The sequence below is a fragment of the Lissotriton vulgaris genome, chromosome 3_1, assembly GCF_964263255.1.
Source record: "Lissotriton vulgaris chromosome 3_1, aLisVul1.2, whole genome shotgun sequence".
NCBI classification, from domain to species: Eukaryota; Metazoa; Chordata; class Amphibia; order Caudata; family Salamandridae; genus Lissotriton; species Lissotriton vulgaris.
In genome coordinates this window covers 211,716,520-211,733,220 of record NC_141689.1, presented here as the reverse complement: position 1 = coordinate 211,733,220, position 16,701 = coordinate 211,716,520, and positions in this window count along the sequence as shown.

The window sequence follows — 16,701 nt, the reverse complement described above, 5'->3', positions numbered from 1 at the left end:
GCAAGTCTATACTCCAAATCAAGAAGAATCATTTGGGTGAGTCTAGGTCTTACTGGAACACGTAACCGGGTTCTTAAATCTGTACAAGAAATTGAATATTTAGCTGAAAAAGAGCCAAAAAGTACAGACATTGTGAAAACAAATATGTTGGATACATATTATCGAAATAGAAGTCATCATCTTGAGAACATTTGTCTCTATGAAGTGCTGCAAAACTATATTTTTAAACGGAATATTACAGAAAACATCAAGAATGGTATATATGCTGTGATTGTTTTTTCGAAGGATGTCTGGTGAAACAAAGAAAAGGTCATTTGATTAATCACCGTAAACTGAGTTGCGAAACACCTGATAAAAGGGAATTTTACTATTTAGCTCTTTTGCAACTTTTCAAGCCATGGCGTTCAGAATTGGAATTACTTGGAGATTTTGAGAGCTATGAAGATTCTTTTAATGCAACTAAAGATACTATACAATGTGCTGTTTTTGCTATTTATGTGAAAATGTTGAATGACGAAATTGAGCAGGAAGCTACAATTGCAGCTGAGATTGCTAGAGACAGTTCTCAAGAGAGTCAAACTTCTGCTCCGTTAAGTCAGGACCCATTAGGAGAACCAATTGTTCAAAATGAAGCAGCAACTGCAATGGAAGAGGTGGAAACAGCAATGTATCAAGGTCAAGAAGATGTTAGAAACTTAGCAAATTTGGAAGAACAACTAAATCTTGAGCAGAAAGAAATATATGAGCAAGTGAGAAAACAGATTGACCATGGATTACTTCATGAGAAGAAAGAGTGCTCTTGCTCATCATTTGAACCTATCCGAATATACATGAGTGGACAAGCTGAAACAGGCAACAGTTTTTTAATTAAAGTAATTAGAAGTTTTCAACACAAAACAACTGAGTCACATTTGTCTTGTGTTGTCACTTCTCCAACTGGGTTAGCAGCCCACAATATTAAAGCAATTACTTTACATTGTATATTAATGCTACCAGTAGAGCATGAAAACAAATTAGAATACCACAAGCTATCTGGAGAAGCTTGTTGTGAAGTTTCAAGAGTTTTGAGGAATATGAAACTTCTTATTATTGATGAGGTAAGCATGGTATCAAACTTAATGTTGGCTTTTGAGTATTTAAGAATGCAGCAAATTCTTAAAACAGAGTATGACGTATTATTTGGAGGAAAGCACGTGATAGTTTTTGGAGATCTTCTACAACTTACTCCTGTAAAAGGACAACCAGTGTTTAAAACACTGCTGCATGAAGATACTAGAAAGTCTTTGGGGAGTATTGGAAATGTAAACATTTGGCCATATTTTGAGTATAAGGAACATATTAGAAATATGTGACAAGCAAATGATGCTGATTATGGAACTATTCTTCAAGATATAAGAATTGGAAAAATGACTGCATATGGCAAACAAGCTTTACAGAGTCGATTACTTTCCAATTTTTCCCAAATAAAAATAGTGTACCAGAGAAAATATACATGCCAATTGCAGAAAATAAATCTGTAATCTGCTTAATGCCAACACTACGTGAATGTTCTAAATTCAATGAAGAAATGTGGAAGTTGGAAAATGAATGAATGAATAAAAAATTTTTATAACGCGCAAACAATAACCCGAAGGTATCAAGGCGCCTAACAGAACAGATCAAAAATAAGATTCATTTTCATAAGAAGACGTTTTAAAATTGGAAGCTATCGATAAAATAGAACATGAAAGAATCACTATTATTTTGAGTGAAAAGTTGAAGAGGAAAGAAGATTCTTTAGATAAATCGATAAGTAAAACTGCTGTTTTAGAAAAGAATTTGTATGCATGTTTAAACTGTAGGGTAATTTTACAACGTAATTTGAATGTGGAAAAAGGTTTAGTAAATGGAGCAAGTTGTTGATTTTGTTAATTACATAAATAGAAATGGTGTTACATTTTTGAAAATCAAATTTGATCAGATTAAAGAAGTACAACAATTTAGTCGTTGTTCAGCTCATTTTTTGCTTGTAAAAGATTTGTATGTTCGCAGAAAACCGTTTCCTGTTTCTTTGGCGTATGCAGTGATCATTCATAAATCTCAAGGTTTCAGTGTAGATAGTGCTATAGTGAATATTGTAAGTACTGTGTTTAAAGAGGGCATATGTTGCGTTGTCTCGAGTCAGAACTTTATCTGGATTGTACTTAATTGATTTTGATGAGACAAAGGTTAGTGCAGATGTAAATTGTGTGAAAGAGTATAATAGGTTAAGAAGAGTATATGCGCCTAATTAAGGTCAATATCCAGTATTTGAAATGCCTGTGGTAGGTTAAAAAAGAAGATTTGAGAATATCTGTAGTGAAAATGTGGAGAAAGAAAAAAAACAGATGAAGTTACGCCTGCAAGCAAAAACAAAAATGACAGAGTTTGAAGAGAATGTTGGTTATCGGTTTGAAAATAGTTGTGGTGTCAATTGCTATGCTAATGTAGTTGTTAATGTTGTTTTTGTTCTTGAAAGTTTGCAACAGCAAATTGTTGAAAATCGGGACAAAAGATTCTGTTGATTGTTGTTTTTTGTTTATGAGAAATGTAGTAGTGATACAAGTAAAATACAAAGTGTTTCTGATATTCAAAATGTTTTGGACATATGTTCTGGTTCTAGTCAATTTACGCCAAATATTCAGCAAGATTGTCAGGAATGTTTAATGTTTATGCTTACTGTACTGGAAGATGAAGATATAGATATTGAAAACCTTTTTGGCCTTTCTTATAAATGCCAACATGACTGAGAAAATTGTTTGTTTACATGTTGCACTAACATAGACACTGAACGATTAATATATTTGACTTTACCTGATTGTGAATCAGTGTCTTTTAACGATCTAATTAGAGGAGCAAGTCAAAGCATGGAATTTAGCCAATGTAAATCAGAAATGTCATCAACATTATTTATACAAAGATATGGACTGTATGTAATTTTAATGCTGCAAAGTTGTAGAGGTGATGGAAGAAAATTGAAAACTTTAATTACCATTTTAGTAGCTGGTCAAGTTTCAATATCAGAGAGCACTTTTGTAGCTGCTGCAAATATTTTTCATGATGGACTTTCTACAATATCTGGACATTACACTGTTAATTTAAGATGTCTGAAAGGTTGGATACATTGTAATGATAGTCAATTCGTTTTTAAGCAATGTTTGCCTAAAGAGTTACCAAATTCTTACCTAATATTTCTAAAGCCAAAATTTTAAGATCAAAATTTGGCCTTTCTTGATTATTGCTGTTTAGGTAGATAAGTCTGGTGTTGTAGAGTATTTTGTAAGTGAGGGTGAGGAGCTTGAAGGTGATCGTCTTGTTGATATTGAGGCAGTGTGTAGTTGTATCAGGTGGTGGGTGTTGTGTCTGCAGCAGGGGACATTGATGATCACTCAGGTGGAGATGTTTTGGATGTGTTGTAGTTGTTGCAGGTGTTTGGCTGGAATTGCTGTGTAGAATGTTTTGCCACAGTGTAGTCTGCTGCTGATGAGGGCCTTTGTCAATGTGCTTCTTTTTTTGGTTAGGATCCACTTGTAAATGTTGCGGAGTATATGGAGTGTGTTATAGCAGTACAAGGAGATGGTATATACTTGCTTATACATGGAGAGGGAGGTGTGGAGGATGAATCCTATGTTGTGGACATGGTTGATAGGTGTTGGTACTGTCCACAGTTTAGTTAGGTAGGAGGAGTCGTTTAAGGCTGAGGTGGTGGGTCTGAGGATGAGTACCTCCATTTTGTTTGAGTTCATGTTTAGAGAGCTGCTCTTTATGTAGTTGGTGACTTGTGTGAGGGTGGCCATGTAGATGTTGATTAGTATTGGGTTGAGGGATGAAGACTGGTGGACGGAGGAATGTATTTCAGTGGTTTTGGATCAGAAGGCTGGGAGGGAGATGGTCAGGATTACTATTGGACAGTTTGCAAAGTAAGAATTTGACGCATACTATTTGGCAGTGCGGAAACGTATGTGAAAGCAATAACGAGTTCTTGTTGTGTATTTTGTCAAGATATATTTGTAAGTAACATTATTTACAGTGTATGGAAATTAATCATAGTGCTTTGTTATTTTATGATTGTTTGAGATGTTTCATATTTACGTAAGAAATTGCTCTTAGAAAAACACATTTAAGATATGTTTTATTTCTATTTCTTAGATTGGTTTTGAGAATGTTGAATGTTTTTTTTAAGATAATCTTATTGATTGTCTTTTTTTGCCTGCTGTTATGTGATGAGTAGTGTTGAAGTCACTGTTTCTAATGAAATTCAATATATTTTGAGAACAGCAAAAAAGGCAAATGTAATAGTTTACAAATTATTTTCTATTGTAAAAGATATATTGTAACTGTATTTTTTTGTGTCTTCCACCAATGGTAATTTTATAATAGATATTTTTTTTTTTATTATGCTTAAGGTAAGTACAAAGAACTGTTGAAAATGGTTGACGGAATGTGGTTCAACTGAGCTGAAGTAACAAAACAAGGATTGGAGAACAGATAAGGAATGGAGATAGAGTGGGGTAGGTTATTAAATAATTGTTCTTTGTTATTTCCATTATGTATGCATGTCAATGATACAAAGATGGTTTGTATCTTTTATATAGATTAGAAAATCTTAAAAGATAAATATACTGAGTGTTCTAGTATTCTTTGCATTTCACTACAACACATGTAGTAGTTTGGACCATGTAGGGTGAATAGAAATATCGTACTTTTTTGCTACTGTATTTTAAAATAACAGCCTGTTTTATTTCAGATAGTGATAAGGAGTGACTGGTTTGGTAATTTAAGAAATTTTAAAACTGTACATTCATATAAATAATTATAATTATATAATGTTATAAAGTAGTTGAGAATGGTATTTATATAATATTTATTAAAGGGCAAATTAGTTGATAAAGCTAGTTTTGTGTTCTGTATTAGGAAAAAATATAAAATAAAGTGTTTATGTTTTTGTAGAAGGAGGTCAGCATAACAAATTTACAATGGAAGATCCAGAAAACAATATGAAACACGATTTTGAAAATACTAACACTGTTGTAGAAGAGATAAACATAGCTTTTATGAGCAACGTTATTGAAGTGGAAGAAGTGAATGTTGGAAATATTAGGTGTGATTTACTTGATGAAACCTTGGATGATGCTTTTGTGGAAGCATCAGATCAGATTGAGATTCATCTGTTGACTTTTGAAAATGATATCCAGGAAAATGAAATTCCTGATGAAATTATAATGGAAGCTGCATTAACTTGTGAAATGTTACAAGATTAAATGTATTATTATATAAAAATAAGGGTTTGAGACACTCTGCTTCCATAATTGTAATCATTTAGCTACTACCCAAGTAGTCATGGTGCAAAGTGGGCCTTAGGGTATGGACTGTTTCATACTCTTATAGACAACATACGTATTTTTTTATGCACGAGCAAACTTTTGTTTTATAAGTTCTATTTCCTAGTGTGTATCATTAGACTTTCACCAAACACTCTCACACTACTGGTTCAATGTTCTAGTGAGTCATTTAGCAGTATGGGGTTATGTATATACTGTTCTAAAAGTGAAGCTGCTTTACATTCAGCCAGACACTCTCACTTTCAGTCTCACTTGGCAGTTTCACATTCACCATACACTACTTATGTATTGATTTATTAACTACACTTTCATTTTGATAAAGTTTCACAGACTAATATACAAACATAGTTCTTTTTTTTGACCAGTGAAGGTAGGTCTGCTAAGAACTGTTTTATTTGTCTTTTTAGTTTTCTATTTTTTTTTATTTTTTCAACAAGTTTAAAAAAAAACATTTGAACTGTAAGCAAAAAAAGTGTGGAACAGGAACAAAAAGTTAAAAATAAAATTAATGTTTTGGACAACAGTGCTCTTCTTTAGTCTTCACAATGAGATTAATAGAGTGCTGATTGTAACAAAGTAATTTGTTACAATATTTACAATGACATTTCAGATCTGAAAACTGTGGCACAATAATAGGATGCGGACTGCTCGGAGGAGGTGGTGGTGGAGATGAGGTAGTAGGAACTGCAGGTTTAGGATACTCCTGCAACGTTTGTGTTGCCATCCTTGCATAGTTATTTGGATGTAAATTTTTGACATGGTGAACCATGCTAGTTGTATTGAAAGAGTACTTTTTAGTGGGATCAACCCTGGAAAGAGTAACCTCACAGATCTTGCAGGTTACTTTCGTTGCATTGACTTTTTTTAGTCCCTCAGCATATGTAAAAAAAAATCTTAATGAAAGTTTCTTTTCTTTTTTTCTGAAGTTGCTCAGCAACAAATTCTTGCTCACAGCAATGTTCTGATGAAGTTTCAAAAAGAGCAGCCATTGTATAGTTTGGTTCTAAGCAGTTTAAATATAAAGTATTATGAACGAATCAAAACTTTTGTTTTATGCTCACATGGCTTTGCATACACTTACAGTGCATTTACTGTGCGTTTATGTTGGGAGTATGTACGACGTACAGTTGCATTTTTCGGAATTGCTTTCAAAAGTAATATACGGTGATTAAAAGTTAAAAAAAGTATTTTCATGTTTATTCCAGATAGTGTCTTTCCTTAGTATGTACATTAAATACATAAATATATGTTTTTAAACAATTAGAAGCTTTCGCGCCGTACGCAGACGGGGCGTCTTACATGACTTCACACAGGAGCGTCGATGCGACACGTAACGTCAAAACGTATTCGTAACGTATGCATTGGTACGCGCAGTGGATGATTACTTGTACAAGGTATGTGCGATCACTGTACGTGTACAGTACGATTATACAAAAAGGAAATATATAGAATTTAATCTTCATAAACTTCATTAATGTCATCAGTGATGTCACTGACCATGTCATGAGTGATGTAATATGTGAAGTCATCAGCAGTGCAGTGCGGGCGCGTGAGATATAGTTAGCTGAACTAACTATAACGGGGGAATTTCAATGGTTGTGTATGGGTGAATTGTCCAGCTTACTATAACGTGGCTGAAACCTATGGTTTTTTCAGTGAATATATATATATATATATACATATATATATATATATCCACAACTTCTGAGTCCCGTTGGTTAAAAGGACACAGAGACGACACACCAAGAGAATTTTGCACAAACCCTTTATTGTGCACTCATGGAACAAGGACGACGCGTTTCGGCGTTAGCCTTTTTCAAGTAGCCACCATTTTGCATTTTACACTTATATAAGTCCATCATCCATGTCTTAATTCATAAACATGAAGGAAATACTTCAATTATATACATTTTGCCGCAAAAACCAATCTGTATATGTACACATATCAACATTTATAATTGCATAACATTTCGGCAAGTGTCAATGTTAGTGTCTAATTCGTGGATGGGACACGGAGGCTGATATTATTGTTGTGGACCGCCACTATCCTCAGCTCCGCGATCGTGAACTACACAATCGCTAAGGAGGTCGGGAAATGAAGTGTGATGATGAACTCCCATAACTAGGGGTTACCAATTGGTTGAGCCCATCGGGAGGTTTTGGTTATTTGTTATTATGGGTATGCTGAGAACGGGTTTCAATACCATAATGGGGATCTTGTGTTGATCGGTACATGCAGACCAACAATTTCAAAGTCCATAAACTCGGGTGCTCCCTTAGTTCATGTGCGTTTAGCGCGGGCTGTAGCTTTGATTACGGAATTAACACGCCCCTCTATTTTGTGGTTCCGTTGTAGGAAAAACACGGGGTTCGATACTCCTATCAGTTAAGTGTCTCCACCAGTCTCAGCAGTTTCTCTTGTTATTAACCCAATTGAGATTAAAATTTGGAAAGAAGTACTTGATGATAAGGGAGCTCCCTTCGTCATCTTAAATTTCCCTAAAATTGTCCATGCAAGGGCTGGGATAGTGTTAGGGGGGTGGCAGGTCTAATGTGGCGATAATTTTGTCGCCAAGGCTTGATATTATGGCCCAGAGTGTGTACTGTACAGCAGCTTCTTTTTAAATTCTATAATTACCTCTGAGTAGTGACAACAGATAGGTTACAACAGTCTGACAAACAGATATACAACCTTATTACACCACTTTTGATTCACTTTTAACATGGTTAAAGTGATGCAAGGAAAACATCTAAACTCCAGACTCTGCGACACAGTTTTAATGTTGTTTTCCTTCTCTTTCTCTCTCTCTCACTCTCTGTGACATCATTTCTCTTTCTCTCTTAAACTTAGACACTGCTGTCTGCTTAAGCATGTAGAAGAATTGTTGAAATCAAGTTGTCAATCCAACTGCCTGAAGTGTTTGGCCGCAAGGTTTATACAACGGTAAGCACAGAGGCCTATATCTACAAATCCTTCATAGGAATACATTAGAAATAATTTGGCATAACGGGCGTTAGTAACGCAGTAGGTACTTCCATATAGACACCACTTGAATGCGGCACAATAACAAGTAAAATGTACCAGGTACACTGCACTCGTAAAACTGTAGTGTAACTTTTATTTATGAAAGGAGAGGGGGCCATATTATCAAACCTTGGCAATAAAATTATCGCCACTTTATCGGCAGAAAAGTGCCGCTAAAGTGGCCATAATATGTTTGATAATATGCTCTATGGAATTCCAATTGAAGCTCATGTTAGATGTGAAGGACATCTAACATGAGCTTCGATTGGAATTCTATAGAGCATATTATCAAACCCATTATCGCCAGTTTAGCGACACTTTCCTGCCAATAAAATGGCGATAATTTTGTCGCCCAGGCTTGATATTATGACCCCAAGGTTTTAATGTTTTCTCTCTCTCTCACTCTCTGTGACATCATTTCTCTTTCTCTCTTAAATTTAGACACTGCTGTCTGCTTGGACGTGTAGAAGAATTGTTGAAGTGAAGTTGTGAAGTCTACTTCCTTATGTGTTTTGCCCAAGGTTTATACAACGGTAAGCACAGAGGCCTAGATCTACAAATCCTTTATAGGAATGCATTAGAAATAATTCGGCATAACATGCGTTAGTAACGCAGTAGGCACTTCCATATAGACACCACTTGAACGCGGCACTTTAACAAGTAAAATATACCAGGTACACTGCACTCGTAAAACTGTAGTGTTAGCTTTATTTGTGAAACGAGAGAGGGCCATATTATCAAGCCTGGGCGACAAAATTATCACCACTATATCGGCAGGAAAGTGGTGATAATGGGTTTGATAATATGCTTTATGGAATTCCAATTGAAGCTCATGTTAGATGTGAAGAACATCAGACATGAGCTTCGATTGGAATTCCATAGAGCATATTATCAAACCCATTATCGCCACTTTAGCGACACTTTCTTGCCGATAAAGTGGTGATAATTTTGTCACCCAGGCTTGATTTTATGGCCCAGAGTGTGTACTGTACAGCAGCTTCTTTTTAAATTCTATAATTACCTCCAAGCTGTGACAGCAGATAGGTTACAACAGTCTGATAAACAGATCCACAACCTTATTACGCCACTTTTGAGTCACTTTTAACATGAGTAAAGTGACGCAAGGAAAAAATCTCAACTCCAGACTCTGCGACACAGTTTTAATGTTGTTTTCTCTCTCCTTCTCTCTCTCACTCTCTGTGACATCATTTCTCTTTCTCTCTTAAACGTAGACACTGCTGTCTTCGACGTGTAGACGTGTAGAAGAATTGTTCAGAATAACTTGTGACACCAACTGCCTGAAATGTTTACCCGCAAGGTTTATACAACAGTAAGCACAGAGGCCTTGATCTACAAAGCCTTCACGGGAATGCATTATAAATAAGTCGCCATAACAGGCGTCAGTAACGCACTAGGCACTTCCATATAGACCCCACTTGAACGCAGCACTATAACAGAACTGGAATGTACGAGTCACACTGCACACGTAAAACCGTAGAGTTACCAAAACTTGTAGGGGCATAGTATCAAGAACGGCAATAACATTATCGCCGTTTCAGCGGCAAGAAACTGCCGCTAAAGCGGCGATAATGGGCTTGATAATATGCCCTTGTAAATTCCCATAGTAGCCCAGGTTAACACCAGAACCTGCACTGCTATGGGAATTCACAACAGCATATTATCAAGCCCATTATCGCCGCTTTAGCTGCAGTTTCCTGCCGCTGAATTGGCGATCATTTTATCGCCGTTCTTGATAATATGCCCCTTGATGCTTCAGCTCATTTACTCACATCTACATAATTCTAATCTCTAATTTTCTTTTTTCTTTTGCAGATTACCAATCGGACACCTTTTGTAATCCACTTCACAATTTGTTTATAACTTTGTTTAAGTTATTTTTCGAGTTCTAATATAGTTATAATTGAGTTTTGTTTATATTTATTGTTTAATAAAAGTTATTTTTAAAAAACTACATACTTCTTTTATTTTGTGGGGGAGGGGTATGACGGCCCACAATAAAAATAATGTTGAAATACTATAGTAAGATATTCAAGACTACTGAGTTCTAACTAACAGATATAATAAAAACAATGGTGAGAAACTACGAAAATGCCGATGGACGGAGTACGTAATCAACGTTTGGAGCCTCGGCACTACCTTTCAAATAAATATATAAAAAATATGACTATTAATACTGTACAAAAGTACAGCAGCGTATGACACACACGAACCCGGAAAAGAAAGCAACAGATTTACTAACTGATACAAAGAAATGTTTGCTTGTTGAACTTGAAGAAAAAGAATATGTGGGCTTCGAAACGACGCTGAGCATGCGAAGGGAGTACAACTGCTACAGCAAAAAAAAAAGAAAAGCTTTACATACTATTATAGAAATGAAAGAACATTTTATCAACAAAAGGCGATATATTATGGCCGCTTTTATCAACAGGAAACTGCTGATAAAGCGGCGATAATAGGCTTGATAATAGGCCCTTGTAACTTCCCATAGCAGCCTTTTGTGGATAATATGACTTATTGCTCTTTTTTTGACCAGTAAACTTAGGTGCATATTATCAAAGACCGGTGTTACAATTATCGCCGTTTTATTGGCAAGAAACTGCCGATAAAACTGCGATAATTATCATCATAATACGGCCTTGTTATTTCCCATAGAAGCCCATGTTAACACCAAAACATAGGCTTCTATGGCAATTAACAAGGACGTAATATCAAGCCCACCCTCCCAACATTAATAAAAAGCCATAGGCCCTTCTAAATTCCCATAGCAGCCCAAGTTCTGATGTTAACCTGGGCTTCTATGGTTATTCACAAGGGCATATTATCAAGCCCATTATCGCGGGCTTTATCGGCAGTTTCCTGCCGATAAAAACGACGATAATGTATCGCCTTTTGTTGATAATATGGCCCATTGCTCTTTCTTTAGACCAGTAAACTTAGGTGCATATTATCAAGGACCAGTGTTAAAATTATCACTGTTTTATTGGCAGGAAACCGCTGATAAAACAGCGATAATGAGCTTCATAATACAGCCTTGTTATTTCCCCTAGAAGCCCATGTTAACACCAGAACATGGGCTTCTATGGGAATTTACAAGGACGTATTATCAAGCCCACCCTCCCAACATTAATAAAAAACTCCAGACAATGAAGGTACCCGGGGCTGGAAGGTCATTTTACATATCACTGCCCCAGAAATGTGGCGTTCCCCGTGACGTGTACGGGGAGAGAGAGAGCTCAAGCTCAAAAAGACCGGTGTTACAATTATCGCCGTTTTATTGGCAAGAAACTGCCGATAAAACGGCGATAATGACCATGATAATACGGCCTTGTTATTTCCCATAGAAGCCCATGTTAACACCTGAACATAGGCTTCTATGGCAATTAACAAGGACGTAATATCAAGCCCACCCTCCCAACATTAATAAAAAAACATAGGCCCTTGTAAATTCCCATAGCAGCCCAAGTTCTGATGTTAACCTATGGTTATTCACAAGGGCATATTATCAAACCCATTATCGCCGCTTTATCAGCAGTTTCCTGCCAATATTAGCTTCAATAATCTATCGCCTTTTGTTGATAATATGGCCCATTGCTCTTTTTTTTTACCAGTAAACTTAGGTGCATATTATCAAGGACCGGTGTTAAAATTATTGCTGTTATATTGGCAGGAAACTGCTGATAAAATGGCAATAATGAGCTTCATAATACGGCCTTGTTATTTCCCATAGAAGCCCATGTTAACACCAAAACATAGGCTTCTATGGGAATTTACAAGGACGTATTATCAAGTCCACCCTCCCAACATTAATAAAGACAATGCAGGTACCCGGAGCTGGAAGGTAATTTTACATATCACTGCCCCAGAAATGTGGCTTTCCCCACGACGTGTACGGGGAGAGAGAGAGAGCTCAAAACATATTTTTTATAAAAAAAGACCCGAGGGGTGCCGCTCACGGAGACTGTGGGGAGTAGGACCGTAACCCCCCCGCATACTTCAAAATAAAACCAGAGGAGTGCCGTTCCCTAGTGCTCGGGGCACCTTACATGGCCCCATTATGCAGAAAAATAGCCCACGTAATTTCCCCCCCCCCCCGGGACCTAATAAATAAAACAGACCTCTACTTTTTTTTCACATTTTCCACCGTGTACAAGTACTGCACAAGTACCCTGCCATTTTTTCTTTTAAAAAAAATAAAAATTGAGCCTAAAGATACATGTACCACCCCTTGACCAAGACTATAGCCTCAGAATCTTTTCTCCCTGCCCGTTTCCTTATTTCTCAACTTTGTTTTACTGTTTTCTTGTGACTCTCCTCTCCGACAAACAACATGACGGCCAAAACTTCCTGGTTTGGTGTATTGACAGCCAATCAGCATGCAGCTCCTGCTCGTAAGTGTACGTATTTCCATACACGTACGCCGCAATTTTTCTTTAAAAAATAACATTAGAAAAATAGAGCCTAAACATCCATGTACGACCCCCTGAGCAAGCCTAGAGGGTCAGAATGTCTCTAGCCTACCACCTTCCCTTATTTCTCAACTTTGTTTTACTGTTTTCTTGTGACTCAGTTCGAAAGAGAGGCACAAGAAGGCCGCCAACACTTCCTTGACAGTTCACAGCCAATCAGCATGCAGCTCGCGCTCGTAATTGAACAGATTTCAGTAAGCGTGCTGAACTCCGTCTCTAGATATTGCTATGATTTTACTTGCAATTTTCTCCAAAACTACTGAACGGATTCACATCATTTAACAAAAAGCACAATCTGCGAACAGAAATCTACCTCTCTGCCAAATTACGTGTAATTCTGTTCAGCCGTTCGGGCTGTTGCCCTGGCTAAAGGTCCCTATGGAAAATTGCATGGGGAAAACACGTTTTGGGACCCCCCTTTTTTCTCGGCCCCCGCTTGACGATTCACCCCCAATCTTTCAGGGAAGGAGCGTTACCGAGCAGGCTATTTTCTTGGAAAATTTGCGAAGATTCGTCCACCAGCGCCAAAGTTATTCCAAATAGAATGTTGTTGATTTCCTATGGACATACAAAGGGCAGAAGAAACCTAAGTAACCTGCAAGATCTGTGAGCGTGTATTGTCCCAAGGTAGTGCTGAGAAGAAATACTCTTGCGGTACTGCCTCAATGTATAAGCACCTGAAGATTCAGCATTCAGTGAATCTGGCTCGAGAGGAGTGCAAGAGAGCACAACAGAACCCTCCACCTGCAGTGCCTGGTACCTCTGGCAGTTCTACATCACTATCACCACCGGACATATGTCCTGAATTTCATTTACTAAAGCAGCACTGTGTAAAGTGCAACAAATTAATATACTATGGAGAGCAGTCTGTTGAAGCAGTGTGTACGGCGCAACAAAATCATTGTTGTTAAACTTTTGATTGCTTTTTTTTGTTGGGAATGGCTGTTAATTTCTGAAGTTTCTTGTTTTTTTCGTTCTTTTTTCATTTTTTTTTTAAAACAACAAAAAAATAACAAAATGGTTCCTAAAAATACAAACAAATATAAAAGAAAAAAAGAATAAAACCTTTTTTTTTCTCAGAACTAGCTTCACTGGTTATGAAAGAACTATATTTCTATGTTATTGTGTGAAAGTTTGTTTCAATGTATGTGTATAACTTAATTGACTGAAAGAATGCATTAGTAGTGTATGGTGATTGTATAAGTGCAGAACTATTAGTGTGTTGGTTAGTTAGGGGACTGCATGCATAGTGGATAGGGGTTTGAAGCAGCCAATGTGCTGAGGCCTGGCTCACTGCATGAGTACTTGGGTACTGACTGAATGATATGTGTACTGCAAGGAGAGTGCCTGCGTGAATTTATGAGTTTTGGGGTTTTGGCGCCGTGAATGAATTAGTACATGGTGCTGAATGGGTCACTAGAGGAGAGCAAGATGAGTGACAGGGTGTTTGGTGGACTGTATGGATACTGACTAGGGAATTGAAGGTGTGAAAGACAAGTGTGTAGGTGGTTAGAAGACTGCATGCATAGTGGATAGGGGTTTGAAGCAGTCCATGTGATAAGGCCTGGATTACTGCATGAATACTTGGGTACTGACTGAATGATTAGAGTAGTGCAAGGAGAGTGCCTTGGTGAATTTATAAGTGTTTGGGTTTGGTGCAGTGAATGGATTAGTACATGATGCTGAATGGGTCACTAGAGAAGTGCAAGAGGAGTGACAGGGCATTTCCTCTAACCAGTCCTAAAGCCAGTGCTATGCTTAAAGACACTTAAAATACAGTTAAAACACCTACATACACTATTGAACACTATGCGTTGGGGTACCCCTGTGATTAGAATGACCTCCTCTGTAAGCCCCTAGAACATAAAAGCTCAGGGTGATTAAAACTACCTCTTAAAACGTGCCACAGGGCACGTTTGCACACTGGTGAAGGGGTGGCTGAGCTAAGGTTCCAAACACGCCCTGTGGCCTTTTTAATTTGGGGGATAAAGTCCCCTTGAATCCTGAGTGTCCTTTGGTTCCAACTAGCCCATCAAGTATCTCCGGTTAGCGCCACAGAGCGGCGTTGCAAAGAGGTGTAAAAAGTGGGACGGCCTGGACCACCTCTTTGCAATGCAGCGCAGTGGCGCTTACTGGAAGCACCTGGTTGACTAGTTGGTCCCCAGGTGCCCTCAGTATTGAAGGCAAAATATTTCCCCATCTTAAAACGCACCACAGGGCTTGTTTGCGCACGTCACCTCGGGCCCATTCCCTCCCTTCACCACTGTGTAAACACGCCCTGTGACCATTTTAATTTGGGAAATTAAGTCCCCTTGAATTCTGAGGGTCCCTAGGGTCCAAGTAGCCCACTAGGTACCTCCAGTAAGCCCCACAGAGTTGCATTACAGAGAGGTGTAAAAAAAGGGCACAGCCTGGACCACCTCTGTGCAACGCAGACCAGTGGCGATTATTGGAAGCACCTGGTGGACTAGTTGGCCCTCAGGGTCCCTTAGAATTGAAGGGGAATTACTTCCCCATCTTAAAACCTTCCACAGGGCGTGTTTGCCCATGTCCCCTGGGGCTCTGCCTCATTTTTTATTTTTACTTCTTTTGGGGAGGGGGGCTTCTGGCCCCGGGGACCCCATTCCCCGGGGCCTGGCCTCTCGTTGAGGACCGTTGAGGGTCCCCAATCCCCCCACGGTCCCAGCCGCCTCCTGCGGGAGCCGGCATTGCTTTTCCACTTGGGGAGCTGCTAACATGCAGCTATCCATGTGGAAAAGCAATCTGCTTTGCTTCATTGAAGTGAGAGCAAAAACATTTTTTGGAACCTTGGGGGTCCTTGTGGGACCACCTGAGCAGGCCTAGGAGGTCAAGGTTTTTCAACCCTGACCCCTTTTTTGCATTTTGCGCATTTGTTTTCTGGATTTCTTGTGCCTTGGTTCTACCGAGGCACAAGATGGCTGCCAACACTTCCTGATTTGGAGTGTTGACAGCCAATTAGTATAAAGCTTGTGCTCAGGAGGATCAGCGGCCCTATATATATATATGTGTTTTTACTTTTGAATTTCTCAGCAACTACTGAACAAATTTACACCATTTAACAAGAAGGCACCTTTCTGAACTCAGGGCTACCTATTTACCAAATTTGGTGTGCAGTTCGGGCTCTAGCCGTGTCTAAAGTTTCCTATGGGAAATTGCATGGGGAAAACTTGTTTTTGGACCCCCCTTTTTTCTTGGCCCCTGCTTGATGAATCAAAGCGGAACTTTCAGGGTAGAAGTGGACCTGAGCTGGCCATCATTTTTGAAAATTTTGCAAAGATTCATCACTACACTACTGGCGACCGCCAGTAGGTAATAATACATTTTATATATATATATATATATATATATATATATATATATATATATATATATATATATATATATATATATATATATATATATATATATATATATATATATATATATTAAATTCGAAAAGGTTGCCCCTGTGAAAGTATCCTCACGCAAGTTTTCTTATTTCCTTTTTATTGGACTGCTTCTGCTGGTTAAATTGCAGCGTGATTCCCACTTCTTTCAAAGTTCTTCTGCACAAAATCCAGACGCGTTTCAAGAACTCCTGTTCTCTTTTTCAATGGTTGGGTGCTGACTGCTAGAGTTCGTTCTTGCTCCTTTGCACTATATTGGTTCACTACAGGTCTCATCCCGTGTAAATAGTGCTGTGCTTACATATATATTTTTTACAATATGCTTGTACAGTCATGGTTTTACCATATATATTTATATATTTATATACGTTATTTATGGATTTATATTTTTTATATATTCCTTTAAAATTCGATGTTATACA